At 38.5% G+C, this 10,161-nt stretch overlaps 1 long non-coding RNA gene across 1 annotated transcript; it reads right to left on the bottom strand.

The window, feature by feature from the left end:
* Positions 1-462: 462 nt before the first annotated feature.
* LOC133556547 (uncharacterized) lies at positions 463-9,755 on the bottom strand. Its single transcript, XR_009807544.1, has 7 exons — positions 9,478-9,755; positions 8,808-8,942; positions 5,191-5,266; positions 4,196-4,273; positions 3,585-3,662; positions 2,975-3,052; positions 463-534 (listed from the first exon to the last, which is right to left on the bottom strand). It is a non-coding gene; the product is annotated as an uncharacterized LOC133556547 (long non-coding RNA).
* Positions 9,756-10,161: the final 406 nt, after the last annotated feature.

Below are 10,161 nucleotides of genomic sequence, written 5' to 3'. Positions count from 1 at the left end.
GGGTAAAAATGTAATTGTCGATTAAGTGTAACTGAATTGTTTTTGTGGATTTTGTCGCTAAGAATTATCTGGAATAAATACAAAACGCTTGCTGTTTATTTTGCTTTTTTAATTGCTGGTAACATACTCAAACTACCACAGAAGATGTGGGAAAACATTTTTTTTTCCTTTTTTAAATATAATTCTGTTATGGATGTAGTACTTGATGTCAAGCCAATCTCTGTCCTGTAGAGTTACTAGTTCTTTATGGAGGGAGGCTTCACAATCTTTTTTACCTGGTACTTTGTTGCCAGTTACAAAATGCAACATGTGTCATTCAACTGCTTCCACTTCTTCCCCTTTGCAGTTGTCATAAAGGAGACAAAATACAATTTCTTACTGAAGGAATAATGACTATAACACAGTGAAAAGGTGCAAAACGTAATATAATATTCTAGTAAATTATGTGGATTATTTATTTACCCCGCTTTGGAGTGGACCAAGTGGAAGAAGCTTGAGACATACCCACTTCCAGCGATTTGTCCTGCTGTCAATCTGAAAGGAAGAATTAGAAAACTGTAAAAGTAAACATTTAAAATATTGTGCTTTGTGAAGCAGCGGAGTATGTGTTGTCTGTCTATTTATCAATAATGCAGACGAGGAGTGTTGGCTGAGTTCTTAACGTTTGCTTTCAGAGCGTGCATATCACAACATACAAGATGCCGTCATGGCGACACAACCTATCCCGGGCTACCGCGCATGCTCGTCACTCCTGTTGCATGCTGGGTAGGGTAGTTCTTTTTTCCCCTGGCTCATAACATTACAATATAGTACCATGTATATGCGTTCAGTTTATCAAAGCACCAAGCAAACAGATATGGTCATAATTATTTTAAGTGCATTACGCAGAATAAACACAACATTATTAATATTGCTACTAAGGATAATTTGATCAAAAATTCCCTAAAACAGCCCACTACCTATAATATAAGTTTTTTAAACATAAGATCCCTGATAAAAAAAAATGTTTCTGCTGTTACCTCAGAAATTGCCTGTTCAGATGTTATGACTGTGGCTCAGAGATTTGTATGTAGATTATATTTATTTTCCATAACAAACAGGATAACTTAAATACCCCGGCAGTGGCAATAAGCTTAAATGTTTGTATTTACATTTTTGGAGTTGATTTTCATAAAATATGCTATTTAACTGCTACTGTTTAACAAGGACTGATTTAAATTGTGTTTGCACAGCAAATGTTTTGGCGCTTTTGTTCATGTGGGAGAATATTCCAATAAAGGTGCACTACACACTACTTTTGAATTCATTATTGGGCTTTGCGTATACAATGCAGTTAATCGCGATTAATAAGAGAAATAGTGCGATTAACTTCGATTAAACATTTTAATCGTTGCCCAGCCCTAATATATATACAAAAAAGTTGGGAAAATTGTGTTAGATGTAAATATAAACTGAATACAATGATTTGCAAATCCTTTTCAACCCATATTCAATTGAAAGCATTACAAAGACAACATATTCGATGTTAAAACTCAAACTTTTTTTTTTTTGCAAATAATAATTAACTTAGAATTTCATGGCTGCAACACGTGCCAAAGTAGTTGGGAAAGGGCATGTTCACCACTGTGTTACATCACATTTTCTTTTAACAACACTCAATAAACGTTTGGGAACTGAGGAAACTAATTGTTGAAGCTTTGAAAGTAGAATTCTTTACCATTCTTGCTTGATGTAGAGCTTAAGTTGTCGTATTTAACGCTTCATATTGCGCTACACATTTTCGATGGGAGACATGTCTGGACTGCAGGCGGACCAGGAAAGTACCCGCACTCTTTTACTACGAAGACACGCTGTTGTAACACGTGGCTTGGCATTGTTTTGCTGAAATAAGCAGGGGCGTCCATGATAATGTTGCTTGGATGACAACATATGTTGCTCCAAAACCTGTATGGACCATTCAGCATTAATGGTGCCTTCTCAGATGTGTAAGTTACCCATGATTTGGGCACTAATACACCCCCATACCATCACACATGCTGGCTTTTGAACTTTGCGCCTATAACAATCCGGATGGTTATTTTCCTCTTTGTTCCGGAGAACACCACGTCCACAATTTCCATATACAATTTGAAATGTGGACTCGTCAGACCACAGAACACTTTTCCACTTTGCATCAGTCCATCTTAGATGAGCTCGGGCCCAGCGAAGCCCGCGACGTTCCTCTGTGTTGTTGATAAATGGCATTTGCTTTGCATAGTAGAGTTTTAACTTGCATTTACAGATGTAGCGACCAACTGTAGTAACTGACAGTGGTTTTCTGAAGTATTTCTGAGCCCATGTGGTGATATCTTTTACACACTGATGTCGGTTTTTAATGCAGTACATCGCTTACGTCCAGTGATTTCTCCAGATTCTCTGAACCTTTTGATAATTTTACGGACCCTAGATGGTAAAATCCCTAAATTCTTTGCAAAAAAAATGTTTAGCAGTTTTAACATCAAATATGTTGTCTTTGTAGCATATTCAACAGAATTGGGGTTGAAAATTATTTGCAAATCATTGTATCCCGTTTATATGTACATCTAACACAATTTCCCAACTCATATGGAAACGGGGTTTGAATGTATTTATATATATATATATATATATATATATATATATATATATATATATATATATATATATATATATATATAGCCTATTATTTGCGCACTATTTACAAGTTATGTACCAAAAACACGACCACCGAAAAAATACTTTGATCAATGAAAACAGCGCTGCAGAAACCGGCTGTAAACATCTCCTGTTTTGCTAAACATGAGTTCCAAACTCCCTACTGACTAACATGGATGTACCCTTACGAAAATGATGTCATATAAACTGATCTGTGAGAGATTAAAATTAATAAATGTCTTTCAAAATATAGGTTGGGTCAAATTTAGAGCAGATATAGTAAAAATAGACATGTAATAACCTGTTGGAGGGATGAAGTCGGTTTATGGCTGTCATCTGAATCTAGAGAATGTTGAGATAGAACCTCAACAGTTGGTTTCTGCAACAAAACACAAAAATATAATGTCATAACTAATTAATTATAACATTCTCACCACTTTTTGTTGATAAAAATCTGAGCATACAATGCCAGATAAAGGGTAAAAATTATTACAGAGTTTCAGCTCTTAGACAATTCATTAAGAATGTAACACACACAAAAATCTGGTTCAGAAAATATGAGGACCTGAATTGAGACACTCATTTTAAAGCTTTGACATTAACATTGTAACACACATTTTCTGGTTCAGAAAATATGAGGACCTTATATGAAACACACCTAAGTCTTTCTTGCTTCAAACAATATAAGGACATGACGAGTGCTCACATGTAGAATTTATGTTGTTGACTTGTAACATCTCCTGTTTTGCTAAACATGAGTTCTAAACTTCCTACTGACTAACATGGATGTACCCTTGCGAAAAAGTTGTCATATAAACTGATCTGTGAGAGATTAAAATAAATAAATGTCTTTCAAAATATAGGTTGCGTCAAATTTAGAGCAGATATAGTAAAAATAGACATGTAATAACCTGTTGGAGGGATGAAGTCAGTTAATGGCTCACATCTGAATCTGGAGAATGTTGAGATGGAACCTCAACAGTTGGTTTCTGCAACAAAACACAAAAATATAATGTCAAAACTAATTAATTATAACATTATCAGCACTTTTTGTTGATAAAACTCTGAGCATACAATGCCAGATAAATAGTAAAGATTATTACAGAGTTTCAGCTCTTAGACAATTAATTAAGAATATAAAACACACTAAAATCTGGTTCAGAAAATATGAGGACCTGAATTGAGACACTCATTTTAAAGCTTGGACATTAACATTGTAACACACACTAATCTGGTTTAGAAAATATGAGGACCTTATATGAAACACACCTAAGTCTTTCTTGGTTCAAACAATATAAGGACATGACGAGTGGTCACATGTAGAATGTATGTTGTTGACTTGTAACATCTCCTGTTTTGCTAAACATGAGTTCCAAACTCCTTACTGACTAACATGGATGTACCCTTACGAAAATGTTGTCAAATAAACTGATCTGTGAGAGATTAAAATTAATAAATGTCTTTCAAAATATAGGTTGGGTCACATTTAGAGCAGATATAGTAAAAATAGACTTGTAATAACCTGTTGGAGGGATGAAGTCGGTTTATCGCTCACATCTGAATCTGGAGAATGTTGAGATAGAACCCCAACAGTTGGTGTCTGCAACAAAACACAAAAATATAATGTCAGAACTAATTAATTATAACATTAACAACCACTTTTGGTTGATAATATTCTGAGCATATAATTCTACATAAACAGTAAAGATTATTATAGCGTTTTAGCTCTTAGACTATTATTTAAGAATGTAACATTCACTAAAATGTGGTTCAGAAAATATGAGGACCTGGATTGAAACACTCATTTTAAAGCTTTGAATTAAACATTGTAACACACACTAATGTGGTTCAGAAAATATGAGGACCTTATATGAAACACACTGAAGTCTTTTTTAGTTCAAACAATATGAGTACATGACAAGTGATCACATACAGAATTCATGTTGCTGACCTGTAACATCTCCTGTTTTGCTAAACATGAGTTGTTATTTCCACACTGACTAACATGGATGTACCCTTAAAAAATGTTGTCATATAAACTGATCTGTGAGAGGTTAAAAGAATTAAATGTCTTTTGAAGTATAGGTTGTGTCAAGTTTTTAGCAGATATAGGGCAGCACGGTGGTACAGGGGTTAGTGCATGTGTGTCACAAATCGAAGGTCCTGAGTAGTCCTGAGTTAAATCCTGGGCTCGTGATCTTTCTGTGTGGAGTTTGCATGTTCTCCCCGTGACTGCGTGGGTTCCCTCCGGGTATTACGGCTTCATCTTACCTCCAAAGACATGCACCTGGGGATAGGTTGATTGGCAACACTAAATTGGCCCTAGTGTGTGAATGTGAGTGTAAATGTTGTCTATTTGTGTTGGCCGTGTAATGAGGTGGCGACTTGTCCAGGGTGTACTCCGCCTTCCGCCCGAATGCAGCTCAGATAGGCTCAAGCACACCCCGCCACCCCAAAAAAGGGACAGGTAGTAGAAAATGGATGGATGGATGGATAGTAAAATAGTCAAGTAATAACCTGTTGGAGGGATGAAGTCGGTTTATCGCTCACATGAATCTGGAGAATGTTGAGATAGAACATCAACAGTTGGTGTCTGCAACAAAACACAGAAAAATAATGTTAGAACTTATTAATTATAACATTATCAGCACTTTTTGTTGTTAACATTATGAGCATATAATGCACGATAAATACTAAAGATATTTATAGAGGGTTTCTGTCTCTTGTCCCGCTCATGTCTTGAGATGAACTTCCCTCGGTACTCGACCACAAAAGAACCTTTTTAAATTGATGCAAGAGCAAATACACCATATCCTGATAAAACAGTTTATCAATTAACAATGTTTGGAATATCTGTTTTAAAAAGGAATAATAATAGTCGTTACTTGACAAAAAATTCAATTACAAACAGAATTACTCTTTCATAAATGTAATTAATTATTAAATTAAGTACAAACCCCGTTTCCATATGAGTTGGGAAATTGTGTTAGATGTAAATATAAACAGAATACAATGATTTGCAAATCCTTTTCAAGCCATATTCAGTTGAATATGCTACAAAGACAACATATTTCACGTTCAAACTTATAAACGTTTTTTTGGTGCAAATAATCAATAACTTTAGAATTTGATGCCAGCAACACGCGACAAAGAAGTTGGGAAAGGTGGCAATAAATACTGATAAAGTTAAGAAATGCTCATCAAACACTTATTTGGGACATCCCACAGGTGTGAAGGCTAATTGGGAACAGGTGGGTGCCATGATTGGGTATAAAAACAGCTTCCCAAAAAATGCTCAGTCTTTCACAGGAATGGATGGGGCGAGGTACACCCCTTTGTCCACAACTGCGTGAGCAAATAGTCAAACAGTTTAAGAACAACGTTTCTCAAAGTGCAATTGCAAGAAATTTAGGGATTTCAATATCTACAGTCCATGATATCATCAAAAGGTTCAGAGAATCTGGAGAAATCACTCCACGTAAGCGGCATGTCTGGAAACTAACATTGAATAACCGTGACCTTCGATCCCTCAGACGGCACTGTATCAAAAACCGACATCAATCTCTAAAGGATATCACCACATGAGTTCAGGAACACTTCAGAAAACCCATCCATCCATCCATTTTCTACCGCTTATTCCCTTTTTGGGGTCGCGGGGGGCGCTGGTGCCTATCTCAGCTACAATCGGGCGGAAGGCGGGGTACACCCTGGACAAGTCGCCACCTCATCGCAGGGCCAACACAGATAGACAACATTTACACTCACATTCACACACTAGGGCCAATTTTTAGTGTTGCCAATCAACCTATCCCCAGGTGCATGTCTTTGGAAGTGGGAGGAAGCCGGAGTACCCGGAGGGAACCCACGCATTCACGGGGAGAACATGCAAACTCCACACAGGAAGATCCCGAGGCTGGATTTGAACCCAGGACTGCAGGACCTTCGTATTGTGAGGCAGACGCACTAACCCCTCTGCCACCGTGAAGCCCACTTCAGAAAACCACTGTCACTAAATACAGTTTGTTGCTATATCTGTAAGTGCAAGTTAAAGCTCTATTATGCAAAGCGAAAGCCAATTATCAACATCCAGAAACGCCGCCGGCTTCTCTGGGCCCGAGATCATCTAAGATGGACTGATGCAAAGTGGAAAGGTGTTCTGTGGTCTAACGAGCCCAAATTTCAAATTGTTTTTGGAAATATTCGACACCGTTTCATCCGGACCAAAGGGGAAGCGAACCATCCAGACTGTTATCGACGCAAAGTTGAAAAGCCAGCATCTGTGATGGTATGGGGGTGCATTAGTGCCCAAGGCATGGGTAACTTACACATCTGTAAGTTACCCATCTGTTTGGAACAACATTTGCTGCCACTTAAGCGCCAACTTTTTCATGGACGCCCCTGCTTATTTCAGCAAGACAATGCCAAGCCACATTCAGCACGTGTTCAGCTTCATAAAAAAAGAGTGCAGGTACTTTCCTGACCGGCCTGCAGTCCTATCAAAAATGTGTGGTGCATTATGAAGCGTAAAATACGACAGAGGAGACCACGGACTGTTGAAGGACTGAAGCTCTACATAAAACAAGAATGGGAAAGAATTCCACCTTCCAAGCTTCAACAATTAGTTTCCTCAGTTCCCAAACGGTTATTGAGTGTTGTTGAAAGAAAAGGTGATGTAACACAGTGGTGAACATGCCCTTTCCCAACTACTTTGGCACGTGTTACAGCCATGAAATTCTAAGTTAATTATTATTTGTAAAAAAAATTATTCCGTTTGGATTTACATCTAACACAATTTCCCAACTCATATGGAAACGGGGTTTGTAATTAATGTGTTACTTGAAAAAGAAAAGTTTTAAATATCTAGCATATGCAGTTGAGAGACATTTCACGAGAGCAGAGTGTGTGTGTGCCTTTAAAAAGCTGTGCCTTTTGCCAAGTGGGACGTCAGCGCCCAGACATAGCAGAATAGTTCAGCTGTATTTTTTAGCTTAGCAGTGGCAGTTAAGATAGTTCTGTTGAATGTTTTTGTTTGCGTGTGGATGAGGCCTCTTTCTATTTGATATCGTGTTCGTAATTACTTCCGGGGGTTGCTTTCATTAGTAATAAGATATTACCTGCACTAAACCTTTTGTGCTTCTAACGCTGTCTTGTTGACATACAATCACATCAAAAGTAGCATGCCAGATTACATAAAACGCATCGTAACAGCGTTGTAGCGTACATAAAAGTTATTAGATTACTCGTTACCGGTAAAAGTAACAGCATTAGTAACATCGTTTTCATATACCGCTGTTATACCATCCATCCATCCATCCATCATCTTTCGCTTTTCCGAGGTGGGGTCGCGGGGGCAGCAGCCTAAGCAGGGAAACCCAGACTTCCCTATCTCCAGCCACTTCGTCTAGCTCTTCCCGGGGGATCCCGAGGCGTTCCCAGGCCAGCCGGGAGACATAGTCTTCCCAACGTGTCCTGGGTCTTCCCCGTGGCCTCCTACCGGTTGGACGTGCCCTAAACACCTCCCTAGGGAGGCGTTCGGGTGGCATCCTGACCAGATGCCCGAACCACCTCATCTGGCTCCTCTCGATGTGGAGGAGCAGCGGCTTTACTTTGAGTTCCTCCCGGATGGCAGAGCTTCTCACCCTATCTCTAAGGGAGAGACCCGCCACACGGCGGAGGAAACTCATTCCGGCCGCTTGTACCCGTGATCTTATCCTTTCGGTCATGACCCAAAGCTCATGACCATAGGTGAGGATGGGAACGTAGATCGACCGGTAAATTGAGAGCTTTGCGTTCCGGCTCAGCTCCTTCTTCACCACAACGATACAACGTCCGCATTACCGAAGACGCCACACCGATCCGCCTGTCGATCTCACGATCCACTCTTCCCCCACTCGTGAACAAGACTCCGAGGGGCCATAGAGGTCGGGTGCATTGTGAGCTGGGCGGCAGCCGAAGGCAGGGCACTTGGCGGTCCGATCCTCGGCTACAGAAGCTAGCTCTTGGGACGTGGAACGCTGTTATTCCAAACACTTCTAATTAAAGCCATATAATACAACCTCTATTAGACAGTAAGGAAATGATCCAAATGAGATGTTGATACAGTTACCATTGATATGATACATAACAAGACATACCTTTCCAATCATTGATCCACTGGGCCTTAAAACAAGACTTGTCACATCCAGATCAAATAAACTCGGTGGCTTCAGCCTCAGGATTACGTCTCGCTCTTCTTTTGGACACGATGTCTATTTCATGTGTTGATGCGCCTAACAAATCCAAACATAAAAATGAAAAAAGTCAGTGACACAGAAATAAAACAAAGAACTAAACCCTTCAAAAACTGTTAAATTTAGGCTCAATGCAGACATGAAGCTTCTCAAACAAAGTACTAATGTAACAATATCAGTAACATGCCAACTCGACAGTGCTTATCAGCTTGAAATATTTGTATTTGAGAAAAAGTATAAACAATTTGAAGAACTCTAGTCTGTCTAGTTTAAAATTAAGAAAATGTTTACTAGCATAGTGATCAAGGGTGATGGGTCAAATGCAGAGAATAATTTCACCACACCTAGTGTGTGTGACAATCACTGCTACTTATAATCTTCCATGCAACTTAAAAAAAAAAATTTAAATGCCTTGGCCTTGGCCCAGAACTGAAATGCTTTATTTAACCTCATAAAATCAAATCTGGTTTCAATTAATAACAAAAAACATTTAACTGTTGTTTATAATGAACTATTTTCCTATGTTAAAAAACATTGGTCTATTTAATTACGTTAAACTCCATTTTATGCTCACCTGATTCAACCATGCTGTCGAAGACTGTCAAAGATGGTTTGTGGCCAAGATAGATGTCCCCCTCCGGTGATGCAGGTCCCGGAAGTGATGTTCACTGAGCGCTCTGTTGTGCTCAAAATCGTGTGTGAAGTTTTGTATTTCAATTATAAATGGTCCTTTTGGAAAACCCTTTTTATATATATTCAATATTAAGTGTGATACGTGAGCTGTATAACTTCCAAGATGAAAATAGTTAACTAGTGATTTAGCCCTCTGTTAGGATCCGACATCATCCACTGGCCAATCAGGCGGTGCCTAACTGAAAATTGGACCAATCAGAGGCCGAGACTCTTCAGAGTGGGCGGAAGTAACCATCTTGAACACAATGTAAAATGAATACCTCCAAAAACAATCCCCAATTGAATCCAAAATTTGTCCCAAAGATAAAAATACCAAAATCATGTGCTATTGTAACCATTTGAAAATATTAAATACTGTATATAGTTTGAATTCCATTTGAATTATCGCCTTTGTCTCAATCAAGGTTGAAGGTTTTTTTCAGGCACATTTAAAGTAATTATTGTGCGGCATTGTATTTTAGACAACAAAATACAAAAAAGCCCAATACAGTAAAATACTGAATCAAACAAATTAAATCATCACCATAATCCCTTTATTACTAATTGTCTAGCCCAAATCATCTCC

The sequence above is a fragment of the Nerophis ophidion genome, linkage group LG07 (assembly GCF_033978795.1).
Source record: "Nerophis ophidion isolate RoL-2023_Sa linkage group LG07, RoL_Noph_v1.0, whole genome shotgun sequence".
Classification (NCBI taxonomy): Eukaryota; Metazoa; Chordata; class Actinopteri; order Syngnathiformes; family Syngnathidae; genus Nerophis; species Nerophis ophidion.
This window is presented reverse-complemented; position numbering and strand designations above follow the sequence as displayed.